Below are 18,939 nucleotides of genomic sequence, written 5' to 3'. Positions count from 1 at the left end.
CATTTTGTCTCTGGAAGGGAAAACTTTTTTTTTTTAAATTGATTACTTAAACCTTAAGGAGTGTGGGTGCACAGATCAAAGAAGAAAAATAGCAGAGTTGAAGGCTGAGCAGACAGCTTGGATTACCCTGCTCTGACCTCCAAGATATTGGCATCTGGACACCTTTTCAGCACAGTGTAGGGGGAAAAGCACTGTGTTTGGCCCTTAGGACCATAGCGCTAGAGCTGAAAGGGACCTCAGGGGCCATCTGATCAAAACCCTTCATTATACAGTAGATGGAACTGAGGCCCAAGGAAATTAGGTGACTTGCCTAAAGTCATCCAGATGGGGTCTTCAGGAAACTAGGGTTGAAGTCCCATTTCTGCCCCTTATTTGTTTGTGACCTTGGACAAGTCCCATCACCTGCTAGCCTAAATTTTTCACCTGTAAAATGAGAGAAATGATATTTGCCTTATTAGTCTTACTGGGTTCTTATCATGTTTACCTGGAAAGAACTTGAGAGACCATCGGTTCCAATGTACCCACTTTACAGAGAAGGAAACTGGTTTCCAGAGACTTGCACATGTGGTAGAGCCAGTGTTTAAACTTCAGTCTTCTGACTTTTGATCCTATGTACTTCCCATCAGAGCACTGTTGTTAGTGAGAATAGTGCTTGTAAACTGTAAGGTTGTTCATTGATGTTCAGTTGTTTCAGTTGTGTCCAACTCTTTGTAACTCAATTTGGGGTTTTCTTGCCAAAGATAGTGGAGTGGTTTGCCATTTCCTTCTCTAGCTCGTTCTATAGATGAGGAAACTGAGACAAACCAGTCACCCAGCTAGTAAGTGTCAGAGGTCAGATTTGAACTCAGGTATTCCTAACTCCAGACCCAGTGCTCTATCCACTGCACCACCTAGCTGCGCTCAGACTACAAAGTGCTGCACTATGAATGTGAGTTGCTTTTCCCTTCTTTAGACATTTAATGAGCATCCACCACTTTCAGGACTCTATGACAGATGCCATTGGGTTCTCCCAAATGAAACAGTTGATGGAGAGTGGTCTGGGAGTTAGAAGACCTGGGTCAACAGCCCTGTAAATAAAATAATGGAAATGCAAATTCTCATTGTACTGGTGAGAAAACCAGAGCTGACCCTGCCACCAAAGTGATGTAGACTCTTGTCATCTCATGCTTTGGACCGTTACTGGAGTCTAGTTGTTGGCCTCACTGCTTGAAGGCTCTCCTGGCTCCAGTCCTCCATTCATTTAGCTGTCAAAGTGTTCTTCCTAAAGCCTAGGTCTGACCATGTCACTTTCCTGTTCAGCAAACTCAGGGGCTCCATCTTGCATCCAGCATCAAATATAAAACCCTCTTTTTGGCATGTGAAGTCCTTTCACCCCCCAGCCCTTTCCTGTCTTTCTAGTCTTCTTACACCTCGAACCCCCTTTGTTCTCTGTGATCCACTGGCCCTGGTTTCCTTGCTGTTCTTCCACAAGACCCTCCATCTCCCAACTCTTTGCCGTTTCTGTGTCTGACCCCCATGCCTGGAATTCCCATTCCCTTGGCTTCCGGGGCTTTCTTCAAGCCTCAACTAACATCCTACCTTTCACGAGAAGCCTTTCCAGGTCCCCTTAGTGGTTGTGCCTTCCCTATGAAATTATTTCCAATTTATTTTGTTTGTATCTTGTTTGTACATAGTTGTTTGCATGTGGTCTCCCCCGTTAGACTGTGAGCTCCTTGAAAGCAGAGACTGCTGTTTTTATTTCGTATCCCCAGTGGTTAGTACAGTACCCACGTAGTGCCATTGAAGGTGCTTAATAAATGCTTTTTGACTTCAGGTCCCTTGGCAGAGCCAGAACTAAACTGACCTCAGTCTAGTGTTTTTTGTAATTGCTTTATTTACAGTGTTGTCTTTTTTTTTTCCTGTAAAGGAATATGAATAATAGCTCTCAATTCAATAACGATTAAGGTTGACAACAAAGAGTGCTGTGTTATCAGAACAAGCCTTTGAAGTAGATAGTGCAAAGTATTCTTATCCCTGTTATAATGATGAGGAAACTGAGGCTCAGAAGGGTGGAGTAAGTTTGCCCAAAGTCACTAGGCTAAGTGCCAGATATGGGGCTCAAACCTAGATTTCCTGCCTCCCAGTTCAAGGCTCTACCCACTTCCCTGAAGGCACATACATTGCAATGTAGCGGAGTGACGTAAGAATAAATTAGAAGATATGTAAAGCTCTTGGAGCTTTTCTTGGGGGTGAGAAGTACTCCCTGTGTTATTTTTCCTAATTCTGGATTTCTTAGTGCATTTTTTTTTAGTCAAAGAAACTGTTTTGAGTTCTGGGATGACAGGGTAAAGATAATGGGGAAGGGTGAACAGAGGCCTGCCTTCCATTTAAGTTGTCTGCTAAAGAATACATTTATTTTCAGAAAACTTAAAGACTGCCTCATTAATCTCTCAGAGCTCCTTTTCCAACTTACTCTCACTTTTTTTGATTTTTAGTTTTTAATTTTTGGTCTGAACATTTCAAGGGTAACAAGCAGCATCTCTGAGTTATGTATTACATAGAATAATAGACTCTCTGAGATTCAAAGGGAACCTTAGAACCTAGAACATAGCAAAATTGGAAGGGACCTAGAACATAGAATAGTAATAGTTAGAAAGGGATTTTAGCATTTAGAATGTAGAATATTAGTTTCCCTAATCCTTCTATATTGGTAACAAGCCTTTTCTTCTTATGCCCAGTATTATGTTGTATTGTATATTTTAGTTATCTGAGTTTATGTCTTATCTTCACCATCCTGAGTTCCATGAGAGCAGGGACTACATCTAAACTTTGTCTCTCTAGTAGCTAGCATCTGATTTGGACGCAGGTGTTTAGTACTATTTGAATGAATGTATGATTTGGAAGGGTATCTCGAAGACATATGACATTTTTTCATTTTACAGAGGTGGAAACTGAGGCATGGAGAGATGAAATTACTTGTCCAAGGTTGAGGTCAAACTCATACAATGAGTTAGTGCCAGAGCTGCTACCAGCACCTGGGTTTTCTATCTCCACGTCTAGCTTTCTGTTCACTACAACACAGTAGAGCAAATATAAATGACTAAAGCTCATTCTTTGAACCATCACTTGCTCATAAGGGATCAGAAGGCATCCCAAGAATGGGAGTGTTAGCGTATAATTGGCACTGTAGTTTATGTCCAAACTCCTAAGGCTGAAAATATGATAGCTCCTTTTCCCAACATATAGAGTGTCTTATGAAAAAGGATTAGTCATATGTGATTACATGAAAAGATTTTTTGTGTTCATCATAATATCAGTTCTCATGTTCTGCTTGACTGGCCTCATGGTTTCCCCATGCTCCATTAGTTATCCTTAGGGCAAAAATTAAATGTTTTTACACAAGCGAAAAATATCTGCTTCCGTTTGGCTAAGAGGTGCAGGATCCAGATGTTCTCGAACATTCTTCTTGCAGCCCCAGCATCTGGCTGCTTTGCAAGTTTTGTAGGGAGGTTTTATGAGGCAGCTTTGAAGTAAGTTGTGGCCTCCAATCACATGATGGCTAAAGTTGCATAATTCTGGAACTTGATTTTATTTTTTACAAGAAATATAAGTATAGCTTGAAGAGGCAGCCCAGTGCAAGGGAAAAAGCCGTGGACTGGGAGTTAGGAGGCCTGGATTCCAGACTCATCTCTGCCACTGATTTGCTGTGGGACCTTTGGGTGAGTCACTTTCCTATTCTGGGCCTCAGTTTCCCCATCTGTAAAATGGAGATAATGTTACAAATGCTGTCTACCTTCTAGGAAGGTTGTGGAGATCAGATATATATTAGTGCTTTGTAATACCTTGTCGGATGCTCAGCCTCCTCATCTGCAAAAGGAAGCAGTGAAATGTGAGCTAATTTTCCTCCACCAGGCTTCTCTTTTTTTAAAAAATAATTATGTATTATTTATCTTGACATTCCCTTTTTGAAGTTTTGAGTTACAAATTCTCTCCCTTCCTCCAGGCCCTCCCCTACTCATTGAGAAGGCAAGCAAGGTGAAATCAGTTATACATGTGAACTCATGCAAAACATATTTCCATATTAGCCATGTTGCCAAAAAACCCCCCCAGAAAACAAAAACCAACCCCCAAACCTTTAAAAACCAAGAAACACAAAATAAGTGAAAAAAGCCCATTGGCCTCTTCCAGTGCCTCCTCATGGCATGGAGTTTTTCTCTGCCTTCCTAAATAGTCATGTATATACTTATATGTTTATATGTTATATCTCCTCAGTAGAATGTAAGCTTCTTGAAGGCAAGAACTTTTTTTTTTTTTGCTTTTTTACCTCCCTGCTTATTGGATGAGAAGTGACCCAGGCTCTCAAAGAGTCCTGGAAGCTCTGCTGAGTCCTGTGAAGCTGGAAAGGCTTCATGTTGTGCTTGTCATCCCAGATCAGACTAGCCATGTGGGGAAATGCTTATCACTGAAAGGCTGTCCACGAGTTAATGTTGTTTTGATCATAGCAGCTCATAAATTTATCTATTAAGGTGTGGAGAGGCTGAGATCTACATCATGGGAGGAAGCACCCACAGTGATGAAATCAAGGATTATTAAAAAAAACTAGAAGTCTCAGAATTAATGCCTGGGAGACTTAGAAGGGGATAAGGAACATCACCAGCGAAGGAAAAGGAGAGTCTAGCTGTGTCCCCAGGAGGCAGAAAATCCCAACTTCTTACTCTGGCTATGAAAGCTATCCCTAGTGCACCTGTGGGCACATTAGTCAACATGCCTCATGAGTCACCTCCTATGGCTAATACCGTTAGCTCTTCACAGAGAAAGGTGCTAAGAAGAACTGAGTGTTTATAAAGCTGTTGAGGAGGGAGAGGAACCACCTGTCCACCTGTTACTCTTTTTATCATCTGGTTGGTACGATTCAATTCAAGAAGTGTTTGTTAATTTTGGTATTGCTTAAGTTAATGTATATATGTATATGTTCACATATATGAATAAAAGCAGGGTCTTTGGGGACAGTCTAGTAGGGTACTGTGAGCCATACCCCAGTACTACATGGTAGCATGGAAAACCCACTGGCCTGGGAACTGAAGAACTAGGGTTCTAATCTTAGTTTCCCTTCTGGGCTTAGGTTCCTTATCTCTTAAATGAAGATGTTGTACCTCTAGAGCTCTCTTTCATCTTAAAGACTCTGTGATTCTAACCTTCTGGTGCCAACATTCTGTGAATTGGAGTCCTTTCCAACTTTAACATTCTATACCCATGTTCTAATGTGCAGTGTTCTGAGGGCTCTTTCACCTCCAACATTCTGACTTTCTTGTGTGAGAGAAATACAGAGTGCCATGGAATAGAGGTCCATGGAAGGGATCGGGAAAGGCTTTGTGGAGAAAGTATCATTGAGACCAGACTCCAAAGGATGACAGATTGGGCCATTCTAACTGCATAAACAGACCAAAGCCCACAATATATGGATACAGATCTTACTTTTGATGCCCACGCAATGATCTTTAGGGTTGGGAAATGCAGCTTTGATTAAAGATGGAATAGATGCCCTTCACTCTGAAGTATGGGGTTGGGGGAAAGGATTCCAAGTAGAAGAGGAAGTTTTTTATTGATATTATTCAAATATTGGCACATCCTGCTTGCTCAATTGTCTCTGGGGAGCCTGGAACAACTTTAAGGGTATTGACTTACCCAGGTCTTTTTGCTCCTAGGTATAGAGCAATGAATCTCACAGGGTCACTGTTTGTTTAATGATTATGTAGTGTTGACATAACAATGTGGAAAGAAAACTCTGGGGAACTGGGCTCCTTTTAGTCCAATATTTGCAGTTAATGGGTTTTGGTGTCTGCTAGAAGTGGGGCAAGGACTGGCCATCTCCCCAGATCTGTTTTAACTCCTGTAGAGGGTTCGACTGAGCTCCATCTACATTTGCTTCCTTTTTTGTTTTTGATGTTTCTTTTTCATTATAAATTTGGCAGTTATCACAAACACAACCATTTCAATATAAAAAAAGAGAATTGTATCAGAAACTGATCTTTTGTTATATACATGTATTTTTTAAAAAAAGAAATTGCACTTCTTTTGTAAGCGGGAGTGTGTGTGAATGAGTTCAGGGCAGGACTTTTGAGGGATCTTTATCTTCTAAAAGAGAAGTTGTCATCTTCTCTATTTGGAGCTTTGGCCTTTTTCTCAGGGAGGGCATTAGAGCTCTCTTGGCTGCATGTACTGAGAGTGGCAACCACCTTCCTACCCCACTACAAGGCTGGCAGCAGGTATTTGGGTACCTGGGATTTGAAAGGTGAGTGGGACTTAAAGGGAGAGCAGCCAGAGAGAAAGCTGAGAAGCAGAAAATGAGGCATTAGGGATATAGGGCAAAGAGGGGGAGCAGAGAGAGGCATAAAAAGCAGCAGAAAGCAGAACAAATGGAGACCAAAAGAGAAATGGGCAGAGACAGCAGCAATAAGGAGGGACAAAGAAAAAGGAGGCCAGAGATATAAAGGGAAATAGAAATAAGAGAGAAAAGGGTTGGGGAAAGGGGAACTGAGGAGGGAGAACAGGAATGGGGAGAGATTGAGAGAGATAAGGTGTGGGGAATGGGGGAACAAGAAGCAAGAGGGAAGGGGATGATGCCCCTCTCTGCAAGGGCCTGGAGCAAAAAGAGAGCCCAGCACTAAATGTTGAAATATGAAAGTTTCCTTAGGAATTTGACTTTGGAAAAGTAAGTCCAAGAGGTAGAAGCAGGATCATATTTCATAAGGAATTTGACTATTGAGAACCTGTACTTTTTAAAAAACCCAGTGAATACATTCTGAGGCATTTTGGCCCATTGTGCATGTCCTAGGGAAAAGTTCTGCTTGAGCAAAATGCATAAACCTTTGTGTGAAGAGAACTTTCTCTTGGGTTGGCCAGCCTGATGTAGTGGAAGAGGCACTAGAGTTGGGAGTCAAGTAGACCTGGGTTTGTCCTAACTTCTACACCTTCTGCCTCTGTGACCCTGAGGAAGTTAGCTGCCATCTGTGCCTCGTCTGCACATTGGGGTTACAAGGCATGTTATAAAGTACTAAAGAAATATAATTGGCTTTATTGTTACTGTCAGTCTCTCTTTGATTACAGCCCCGGAGGCCTCTTTGAAGCTCAAAAAAAGCCAAAAACAGGGAGCCAGAAAAGTTTGATCAGGGGCCTAATTGTCCAGTGATTCCAACAGGGCCTCCCAAGAATGCAGACTGGGATCATGAGAATCATGAATGGTTGTCACCCTCTCCTAGTGCTGATTATGGCAGGACAGTGAGGAGGTTCCGCATGATTGTCAGAGAGGGCAGCAGAAGAACCCCGGAATCTGGAGTCAGGAGACCTACTTTTGAGTCCCACCCTGTGATAAACAGCCTCGTGACCCTGAATGAGCCATTGCTCTCATTGACCACTTGCTTCCCCGTTTGTCCAAGTAGGGGATAATCTCTCTTGCACTTCTTGCCCCCAAGAAGATTTAGTAGACTTAAAGCATGTGGAAATGAGGGTTTCTGCAGGGACAGGTGCTACCAGATGATACAGGATTTGATTATGATCTGTGTCCATCACCCGAAGACCCATTTCACTAGGGCAGAGATGCTTATCACCCGAAGGTCTGCTATGAGAAGATGAGTTTTTTTCAGCCACATAATTTTCTGATGACTCTGTTAGGGCTTGGGGGTATTGCAAACTGCATTGGTAAAGACAACAGTACCCTCACCAGTGGCATTGTATGGATGTTTTGAAGTGAAATGAGCACTTCACAGTTATAGACAAGGTGCTTTGTACTCACCTTTTCATTTGAACTTCACCCCAAACCTGTGAAATTAGGAAAGAAGAAAGTATTGTCCCGACTTCATAAATGATAAAACTGAGGCTGAGACTAGTGAAATGACTTGCCCAAGGTCTTCCAGGATATATGTGGTTTGAAAGATGAGAGAGACTCTGAGGGAGAGCAGGGTTGTCAAGGGCAAAGGTGGGATGTGAACCCAAGTTATCTTACTCTACTGAGCCTCACTTTTCTTTTCTACAAAATAAGAATTATACTTTCCACAGCACTATGCCACCTCAAGGATTCATCCAGTTGATCTAAGTATGTCCTTTGGCTTTGTTTGTTTATTTGGGTTTTTTTTAAGATAATTTTGGGGCAGGTAGGAAGACCAGAGCAGCCAATAAGGCAGTCTTGATTGGAGATGGCCTTTTTTCCCTTTCAATACTAATGTGTCCAAAGAATAGACAACTCCAGGTGTTTCCAGACCTTGCCTCCTGCAAAAGCTCACTCTTTTTCCCAACCCTCTCAGACTTTGTCAGTTCTGCATTATGTAAATGGAACCTAATGAATGTCTGGCTTGGGAACAGCCAGACACCCAGACATAGATGTTTCTGGAACTTCCCTAGGGTGGTTGAATCCTGTGTTGTAATCTGTAGCTTTTTTTGGTTTTTGCCTTATTATTTGCTCTTTGTCCCTTCCCTTCCCTCCTGCCCAATTTTTTTTCTGAAAGAAAACTATGAACTAGAGTTACATTTTATGTTCCAGCATTCTATAACCTAAAGTTCCTTTTAGCTGTTACTATTTTATGTTCAAAGGACATTTCTAGTTCTTACATTTTATGTTCCATGGACAAATATTATACATTATTCAGATATTTGAAGACAATTCAGTCTTTACTAGGTTAAACACCTCTTATTTCCTCAATAGATTCTGATGGAACATGGTCCTGGGTTTTAGCTGTTCTGATTGTCTTCCTCTGGACATGTTCCAGCATTTTAACATCTCTTCTAAAATGTGGCATTTGTAACTGAATTTTATATTCTGTGAGCCTTAACTAGGGAAGAGGACTATGGGACTATCGCCTTCAGCATGCATAGTATATTCCATCACATCAAGAACTGAGGGAGATCTTGACCCCCTCAATTTATGCCTTTTCTCCCAGTGTAATGCTATTCATTTTTTTTTTTCATATACCGCAATTTGTTCAGCCAGTTGGTAGGCATCCACTTTGTTTCCAGTTTTTTGTTAGCACCACAATGTTCCTTTGACTATGTTATGTGGCAGAGCCAGGATTCAAACCCAGGTCCATATCCTCTGCTCATTCTATTCTCCACTGCCTCTGTTATTGAAACCCAAGATTATTTGGGGCCTGCTTTGTCATGCTGTTGACTCATACTAAGCTTGTGAGCCACTAAACCCCAGGTTGAGGTGTGTTTTTTTCTTTTCTGTGAGTTACCATTAAGCCACAACTTTCCTATGCTGTGCTTGTACTCAGTAGTTGCTTCGTTCTGCCCCTTCATTCTTAGAGTTTCCTTCTCCTTCCTTCTACCTGTTCATGCTACTTTGTGCTACTTGGCCAGGAATCACATCATTTGGTAAGGGCTCCAGATGGGCGGCTGCAGATGTGCTAGGGAATCACCAATTATGTCTCTGGAAGCATTTCTGGGGACATCTGTGGTCTTTATTTGGAAGGTGGGCGCCTGATGATTTAATACAAGGGAAAGAATACCAGCGTCATGATTCCAGTTTCAGAATAGAAGTCTGATTGCTGCTTTGGGAAATTGGAGGAATTGGCTGGGGCCACATTTACGTCCTTTTTCCTAGACTTTTCTGTCTGCTGCTTGAGAAAGCTGAGTAAGAGCTCTTTTCTCTTTTGTAGGAACATCAGAAAAGTTTATATGCATACATACATGCGTATGTACACATGTATATATTTACATATGTGTGTGTGTGTGTGTGTATAAAAGGATCTTGTTGGTTTCTCCATTCAAACTAAATTAAGTGGAAAGGCCTTAAAAGTTATCTAGTACATATCTCTTTGTTTTGTAAGTGGGGAAACTGAATCCCAGAGAAGGGAAGCGACTAACCCAAGGTTTTATGGTCAGTGAATTTTAGAACATATAATGTTAGAGGTGGGAAAGACCTTAGAACATTGATGTGAAAGTATGAAAGATTGACAAGTTAAAAAAAGAGAGAGTATGGAAGGACCTTTATGAAATAATGGAAAGGCAAAAAACAGAACAAAACCCCAAACATCCAGAATTTATAACACAGAGTACACACTAACTATGGCTGCATGAGGAAAAAAAAATGAATGGGAATGGAAATGAATGGCCACAGAGTCCTGAGAGTGACTTGAAGAGACCACAAAGGACGTTTTATGGCAAAATTTCATTTCTTTAAATATAAATGAGATAATATATGTAAAGCATTTAGAAACCATAAAGGTTTAAATGTTACTTACTAAAAGTTGCAAAGCAAGTTTGATCAGTTGTATTGTTTTTTTATATTATTTATCATATATCATTTCTGAGGCAGCATTGATTGAACAAACAACTAAGAGAGATACTATAACAGAGGCAAGCTTAGGAATAATACATTTTTAAGTATTTTAAGTATTTTAGAACGTGTAGCATAGAATGTCAGTGGTAGATACCTTAGAAGATAGAATGTTAGAACTAGAAGGGACTTTAAAAAAGAACCTATAATGTGAGAACTGCCAGGAACCTTTGAATAAGAATCTGGCCTAACTCATTTTTCAAATGAGGAAACTGAGGCCAAAATCACAAAGACGGAACCTTGACTTGAACCCATTTGGTTTCAACACTGCTACTTTGAAAATTTATCAAATTGAATGGAATTGGTCTCTCTTACCAAAGCTGTCTGATCAATTAGGCAAGCCCAAGATCCTTGGACCCTAATTTCTTAGTTTGTAAAATAAAGGTCTTAGACTAGCTGATGTCTGAGGTCTCATCCTTCTAGCTCCAACATTCTGTTATAACATTCTCTGTTCTGAGGTTGATTCCAACTCTAATAGTCTGTGTTCAAGGGTTTCTTTCAGTTCTTACTTTTTTTCGCAAGGTCCTTTTCTAACATCCTGTGATTTCATGGCCAAGCCTTATTAGTAAGTACTGTGCTTTAACCAGTAAGATCCTCAGCCATGGACACTCTAGAAGGGGGCCCTGGGGCCCTCAGCATCCAGCAATAATTTAGTTCCACAAAGAAGCTTTCTTTGCCAAAGCCCTTCTGTGTGATGGATGGGATTGAAAGGTTGATCCGACTAAATTGCGATGTGAATACTAACGACAGAGATATTTCTGCTGTGATATATTCCTACTAGGCATCCTAGCGGTGGTGTAAATGCTGTAAGATAATGGACAATAAAAGTCACTCACAAATAATACTCTCCTAGGACCAGCTTGCCTTTCTTGCCCTGGGTACACTGAACCAGGGAGGTAATGTAATCATGAGGCAGAGATAGTCATTTAAATATATGGGTTATCTCCTCAAGCATCTTGTCAGATTTATTTTATTGTGGCAGAGCCATGGGGGAAGGAAGAGAAACCAGGCAGCAGAGACTAAGAAAGTCACATCACTGATCTTGTGGTTGCCTGGTAAAATGTTTTGGCATCATTTCACTGTTTCCGAGAGGCTGTGTTGTGTGGAAGCCTGATTGACCTTTTCTGGAGGGGGGGGGGAACCCCAGGGCTGCTTCTTGAGACTGGTGTCTGAGCCATAACCTTTGGGCCCCTGGTTTGCCCTCTGCTGGGTGGAGAAGGATTATTGTGTTCCTCATTTCCGTTTTCAGACTGTGTTTTGGGGTATCGTTACAGGAATTATCTGGGCTACATGTGGAGGTAACCTGGCTTGTTGTATAGAATAGTGGGTAAATATGGAGAATTGAACAATGTTAGATCTGGAAAGAAAGAGCCTTGGAATGTAGAATGTTAAATCTAGAAGGGGCCTTAGAACAAAGACTTAATAACAACTAACATTCCTGTAGTCCTTTAAATTGACAAAAAACTTTCTTCATAACAGCCCTGTTAGGCAGGTTGATGCAAATAGTTGTTTACCCATTTTACAGATAAGGAAGTCTTGATTCAGAGAAGTTACTTGCCCAGCATTACAAAACCATCAAATGTCAGATGCAAAATTTCAAAATCAGATCTAACTCCGAGTTCAGTGATGTTCAGTTAATACCATTTTGGAACACGTAGCATCATAGAATGTTAGAACTAGCAGGAACCTTAGAACATGGAATGTTAAATTACTGATCGACCTCTCCTGGGCAAAAGGGAATACTGGCTAGAAAGTACCTCATTTTATATAGGGTGGGGACATTTAGGCCACAGGAATGTGAATGACTTGCTCATGCTCATATGGTGGAGTAATTGTGGAGTCAGGACTGGTGTCTGAGGTCCTCCTGATACCTGTCCAGTGCCCTGTGCTATTTGCAGGGCACTGTTTCTGGTGATACAAAGAAGAACTTAAATTCAGCTGAGGTGGGAGGGAATATGATATCGATACAGGTGAGTAAATACAGAGCAATGTAAGGTAATTTCAGGAGGGACATCTGGGAGATGAGCCTTGTGATGGAGGTAGCCCTTGAACTGGACTTTGAAGGAAGCTAGGGATTTTAGGAGATGACAGAGTATGTCACAGGTGTCGGATTACCTGTGCCACGCTAGGGAGGCAAAAGAAGAAAGGCCATGGAGGAGCCAGTATGGCTGAAACGGAGAGTACATGGAATGGAGTAATAACACATAATGGCTGGGAGCCATACTGGGAAGGTCAGATTAAGGATTTTGTATTTTATTTTAGAACACTAGGAATCTAGCTACTGAAGAGGGAGCAGAGAAGTGACATTGTCATGTCTGTTTTAGGAATATAAATTTGGCCTCTGGGTGATGGATGGATTGGAGAGCAGGGAGGTCAATTAGGAGACCCTTGTAATGGTTAAGATAAGAGGTGATGAAGACCTGGATTAGGGTAGTGACTGTTTGCTTAGAGTTGTAGGGAGAAAATCCACAGACTTGGTGACTAATTCCATATGGGGATGAAGCAATGAGCAGAGACAAAGATAATTCTGACATTATGAACCTGGATCTCTGAGAGGATGGTAGTGGTGCCATGGCTATTTGAATTCTTGATATAGTATAAAGATCCTGATCTGAAAACCCAGGGTCCAGTCTGATCTCTACCATTGGATAGCTGTGTGACATTTCCCCTTTCCTTTCAGTTTTCCATCTGTAAAATGAGAGGGTTGAATCAAATGGTCTCTGAGGCCTCCTCCAGCTATTATCATCTCCCTTCTTAACTTTAGTGCTTTGATCTTGTGATCCATGAATTTTAATTCAGTTCAGCAAATATTTATTAAGTCAGCACAGTGCTAGGCCTGGGCAGCTATGTGGTACAGTGGACAGAGCACCAGGCCAGGAGGCAGGAAGACTCATCTTCCTGAGTTCAAATCTGGCCTTAGACATTTACTGGCTGAGTGACCGTAGGCAAGTCACTTCACTCTGTTTGCTTCAGTTTCCTTATCTGTAAAATGAGCTAAAGTAGGAGATGGCAAAGCACTCCAGTGTCTTTGCTGAAGTAATCCCAAATGGGGTCACAGAGTTGGACAGGACTGAAAAAAAAAACCACAACAAATGATGGTTCTGAGAATATAAAGAGCAGAACAGTCTAGACCTTCAAGGAGCTGTTTCCATTCTGTGGTAGGTACATATGTAAGCAAACATCAGATCTTTGAAGAGGGAGAGAGCCCTTACTACCAGGGGGATAGGTAAAGAAGGAAGTGCCAAGTGAGTCAAATGCAAGAAATAATTCCATTTTTAAAGGGAAAGTGGTCATTTCTCTATACCTCATAAGCTACATGAGACCTGGGCAGAGTTAGTAACATTAAAAAGCTCTTGGAATTAGTCTATGATTTTTTTCAACCTCACCTCCAATTGAATTAATAATTGTTAGTGCTGCTATTTCAGTCACTCCAATGATTTAGTCACTCTTGGCAGTTTTGTTTTTTAGGGTGTGATAAATCTCAAATAAAAAGCGGGGTGTAGTAGAAAGAATGTTGTCTTGGGAATCGGTCAGTCTGGATTCTAGTCTCGCCTCTGCCCCTCACTCACTTTGTGACCTTGGGCAAATCACCTAGCCTCTCAGCTTTACTTTCCCAGACTATTAAAAAGGAGAGGGTTGGACTGTATGACCTGTATAAAGGCTCAGATTTACCATTCTGTATTCGAAGAGTGTATGTTTTATGGTCCCTTCTGGATCTAACATTCTGTGTTTTACCTTCCTGATGAGATAACGTTCCTTTTTAGATGTAACATTCCATAGTCTGTATTTCAACATCCTTTGTTCCCTGCCCTAAAATTGTGTGCTGCCTTCTAACTCTTAACAGGATACTATTGAAGGACCCTTCCAGCTCTTACATTCTAGGTTTTAGCAATCTATAATTTTCAATTTTCATCTAGCTCGGCATAGCTAACTTTGTGAAAGTTTTATAAAGTGTATGGGCTGGTCCCTTCTTTTCAGGCCTTATCTGAGTAAATCCCCTTTGTCTTTGAGGTAGTGGGTTGCAGTCCATCGGAAGCTGACTTGCTGACGTCATTTCTGGAGGGATTTTTTTTTTGGGGGGAGGTGGAGTAGGGCACGTAGTGGCGCCATAATACATCTAGTCCTTAAGGCACAAGGAGAGGACATTTTAAAGAGCTACTTTCCAAAGTATGTAGTTGTGTAAACCTCCCTAAAGTAGAAACTTTAACTATCTCTTACTAGGCATTTCCTGGTTTTTAGGTGTAGCTTAGTAAGGAGTTAAAATCTCTAGGAAAGCAAATATTATATTCCTTGGGATTCATTTTTGCTTCTTTTCCTTGTCCACGGAGGTCTCTCTAGATGCCACCTTGTGGCCAGCTCAGTCTGGCCTTTCCAGGTAAGGCCAGACTGTAGAGAGATCATGCCAACTCTGACCTGGCACTCCTACTGGGCAAAGGATTGGAGGAAGAACTGCATCTGATAGAGGAGATGGTAAAAGAATCTCATCTGTGTTACATGTAAATACCTTTGATTTTAAATATTAAGGGAAGTGGCTTGGTATAGTAGGAGCAACCCTAGATTTGGAATCAAAAGGACCTGAATTTGAGTCCTAGCTCTGATTTTTATTAACTCTGTTACTTTTGAGGAAATCATTTTCCTTTTGTAGTTTCAATTTTCTCACCTGAAAAGTGAGGTTTGCCTACACTGTCTGTCTGACAGGGTTATCCAGAGGAAAGTGATTTGTAAACCTTGATGCACTACATAAATGTGAGGCATGATTATGATGACTTGCCTGATAGGGCTGTTGTGAATATGGGATAAAATAATGTCGCTATAGCACTTTGTAAACTTTGCAGTGCTTCGTGGAAAAAGTATCAGAGATTGTTAGTGTTCAGAGGAGTACTAGAGATAATCTGGTCCAGCCAGCTAGGTGGCCCAGTACATAAAATGCTGGATCTGAAGTCAACAGGACGTAAGTTCAAAGCTGACCTCAGACATTTACTCACTGTGTGATCATAGGCAAGTTATTTAATCTCTGTTCGCCTCTGTTCTCTCATCTGTAAGATGGGGATAATAATAGCACCTCCCTTCCAGGGTTGTTGTGAGGATCAAATGATATAGTATTTGTAAAGTGCGTTGCAAACCTTAAAACTTTATCATCATCATCATTGTCATCAACCTCCTCATCTTGCAAATGGGGATGCTGATTTAGGATTTGTCCAAGGTCACATAGTGAGTAGGTGACAATTGGAACTTGAATTCGGGTCTGTTGACTCTGTCAGCTATGTGAATATGGAATGGACTGTCAAGGAGGGTACTGAATTGCCAGTTGGTGGGATGACCAGTCTTTAAGGATGTTGTAGGACAGGATCCCTTCTCAAGTTCAGGGTGTACCAGATGCCCTCAGAGGGCCCTTCCAGCTCTGACACCTTTTTGATTCTAACTTTTCCCTCAAAGTCTCAGTTCACCCTAAGTAATCCCCTGGACTTCCCCAGAACCATTTAGCTTTTATTTGTGGGTTCTCATTTTTTCAGTAGTGGGTGGCTGGTGGAGCCATACTACACTCTAGGATAAGAGGGTAGGCAGGGATTATGCCTGCTCCCAGAAGGGAAATGGTTACAGATGGCCCCAGACCCAAGGGGGGAGTATGGCTTTCTACTCTAGGCCCAGTCTTGCTTGGTTGTACAATGTACTTTTTCCTTTCTGTGATTTGTGTGATGTGATACTTTCTGTTTCAGGGAATTTGCTCACTGATTCCAAAGAGGTGTATATATTCTAAAAGAGAGGATATAGCCATATTTCCTCAAGCTTCAGGGAACCATTCTTCCCAGCACTTCTCTCTCCTACTTCCTTCTTCCTCTTTCCCTTTCTCTCTTTCCTCATCCTCCCTCCTCTTCCTTTTCTTCCCTTTCTTCCCTCTCCCCTGTCTTTCTCCCTTTTCAGTCCCTCTTCCCTTCCCCCTCCTTTTTTTCCTTTTCTGTCCCTGCTACTTACCCCTTCTTTCAAGCCGTGTTTTCCCCAGCATTGCTTTGTGTACTAGTTTTTATACTTTAGGCCTATGTGGAGAACATTCACTATCGGATAATACAGGTTTTCCAAAGGCACACTGATCTCTAGTAGTTTTAAACATTTCTGTTCCATCTTGGTCTGTTCTCTTCTTTCTGGCCTGGATTACTAATATGCTTGAGATAACCTCATGTCTTACCAGTACTGTTCTTTCTGATGATTCTGGTGAGGTTTTCCCAGTGGAGGAGTTATGAGGTGAGGTGCTAAACGGGGAGGCTAGCAGTCCCCAAATGATATCACCAATTGAATTATGACCTGTCGATACCAATGAAGTGTTCATAGGTTGATTGAATGTTAGAGCTTGGAAGGAACCTCAAAGATTATCTAGTGACCTAAGCCCCTTTAAAAAAATTTATTTTGGGGGCAGCTAGGTGGTGCAGTGCATAGAGCACCAGCCCTGAAGTCAGGAGGACCTGAGTTTCAAATCCGGCCTTGGACCAAACACTTGACACTTACTAGCTGTGTGACCCTAGGCAAGTCACTTAACCCCAATTGCCTAAAAAAAATTTTTTTGTTAATTAATTTTTTAAAATTTCCTCCTCCCCCCTCTTTAATTGAGGGGGGACCTTTTAATAAAGGCACATAGTTGAGGAAAAGAATTTCCCACATTGGCATTGTCTAAAAATATGTCTGCTTCTCTCTTCTAGGAGGTGAGTAGGACAGATTATTATTGGTCCTTTGGAATCACAGTTAGTCATTTCATTAATGAAAGTTCTTATTCTTTTGAAGATTATTGTCTGTATAATTCAACCCCCTTTTTTCAGAGGAGGAGACTGAGGTACAAAGAAGTGATATGACTACTGGTGGTCACACAGGCTTGGAGCCAGGACTAGTATCCAAGTTTTCCTCCTCCTAGATACCTCACACTCCCTTTTGGCTACTCTTGAATAATTTGGGCCAGCCATATTTTGGTGTTATCACTAATGCACAAAGCCTAAATATTGTTTCTTTTACCCTTACTTAGACCTATATCGCTTCCCCTTTCCCTCATTGCAACCTTAGTTCCTCTCACTGCCAGGCCTCCTTCGGTAACGCTCCTTAAAAAGAACCCATTCTTCCTCCTTGGATCCATGCAACTGTGACCTGCCTTTGTTCCAGTCACATAGGACAGTAATGATTTGGCCCCTCTCCAGAGAGGATGGAACTGGCTATGGGTTTTTGTGAGAAAACAGGGAGATCTCCTTCTAGTATAATTTCTTTTATTTCCTGTTGTCACCTTTAATGGTAAAACCATTGTTGGGAAAAGAGGGGGAAGGGACGTTTCTTTTTTCTGTGCCAGCATTTTATTACCAGAAGAAGGAGGCTTCAAAGAGGGTTTTGTATCGTGTTTATTAATGAGAGTGATTCCAAGATACATAATCATGGAGTGTAGAATATTAGAGCTGGAGGGAACCTCACATCCCGGATTGTTGGAATACTGAATATAGACTGTTTCTGTGTTCTAACACTTTTATGTTCTCAAGTCCCTTTCTACATTTTCTGATTATATAGCACTTTACTTTTTGCAAAGAACTTTTAAGAACCCTGTGATTCAGGGAGAATTGATGAAATTACTATCATTTTACGGAGAAGGCAAGACCCAAGTGAGGTAAAGTGACTTGCTCACACTCAAACAAGTGTTCTGATGGGGGGGTGGAAACCTGCGGCCTTGAGGCCATGTGTGGCCTTCTAGGTTCTTGGGTGCAGCCTTTTGACTGAGTCCAGTTTTTACGGAACAAATCCTTTTATTAGGGGGATTTGTTCTTTGAAGTTTGTATTCAGTCCAAGGACCTCGCTTGAGGACCTAGAGGGCCACATGTGGCCTTCAGGCTGAAGGTTCCCCACCCCTGTTAAAAGCTTACAAGGAACCTTAGAGATCATCCAGTCTGTTGTTTGTGTTACTTTTACAGATAAAACTCTTGAAACCTGAATAAAGGAAGGGACTTGTTTAAGGTCACACAGCTAGTAAGTGCTAGAGCTGGGGCTTAAACCCTGGTCTCCTGACTTCAATCCTATTCAAGATTCCCAGCACACCCTGTTGCCTCTTTAATGAACTGTATAATAACAGGATTTGTTGTGCTTTTTTTCTCCTTCATATCCTTAGCACTTAACACAGTGCTTAGCACATAGTAGGTGCTTAATAAATGCTTACTGACTAACTAAAAATCTTCCTGAATAGGTTTAAGTGGTTATGCTGTTGTATATGTGAATATATGTTGGGTCATAGCACTCTTGTTTTAGGTGTGGATTTAGTATTCCCTGGGCCAGATTGTACAAGCAAGAAGAACCCACTTTTTAGGCCATGAAAAGAACACCCCATTTGGAACCAAGGGATCTGGGTTTGAATCGCATTTCTGCCTCTTACTGCCCGTGTGTCCTTGAACTCGGAAAACTACACTTGTGTTGCCAGTGAAACACTTGTCAAACCAGTCCTTTCTTTGACATTACTTTCTGTGGACCTGACAGCTCACAGCAGAACAGTTGGGGGAAATCTGATGTAATCAGCTCCAAGTTTAATGTCTGGTTTGACCAGGCTGCCTTCGTTTTGGGTCTGAGATCTTGCTGCTTCCTGTCAAGTGATTAAGATGTCACACTGGCATCCCCAG

General features: G+C 41.5%; 1 protein-coding gene across 3 annotated transcripts in view; it reads left to right on the top strand.

Annotated features, from left to right (window-relative positions):
• The window catches only part of NEK6 (NIMA related kinase 6), a 125,964-nt gene that overhangs the window by 17,866 nt on the left and 89,159 nt on the right, over window positions 1-18,939 (top strand). Inside the window, exon 1 of one of the 3 annotated variants that reach the window (XM_020967529.2) lies at window positions 3,611-3,698. The exons of the other annotated variants lie outside the window; for them this stretch is intronic. The gene's annotated coding sequence lies outside the window, so the exon portion shown is untranslated. Of the gene's footprint in view, window positions 1-3,610; window positions 3,699-18,939 lie in introns of those variants that run through there. 3 annotated transcript variants of the gene reach the window in all.

Source organism: Phascolarctos cinereus, unplaced genomic scaffold (genome assembly GCF_003287225.1).
Source record: "Phascolarctos cinereus isolate Bilbo 61053 unplaced genomic scaffold, phaCin_HiC Scaffold_2;HRSCAF=192, whole genome shotgun sequence".
Taxonomy (NCBI): domain Eukaryota; kingdom Metazoa; phylum Chordata; class Mammalia; order Diprotodontia; family Phascolarctidae; genus Phascolarctos; species Phascolarctos cinereus.
The sequence above is the reverse complement of the archived record's forward strand: the minus strand, read 5'-3'. Positions and strand labels throughout refer to the sequence as shown.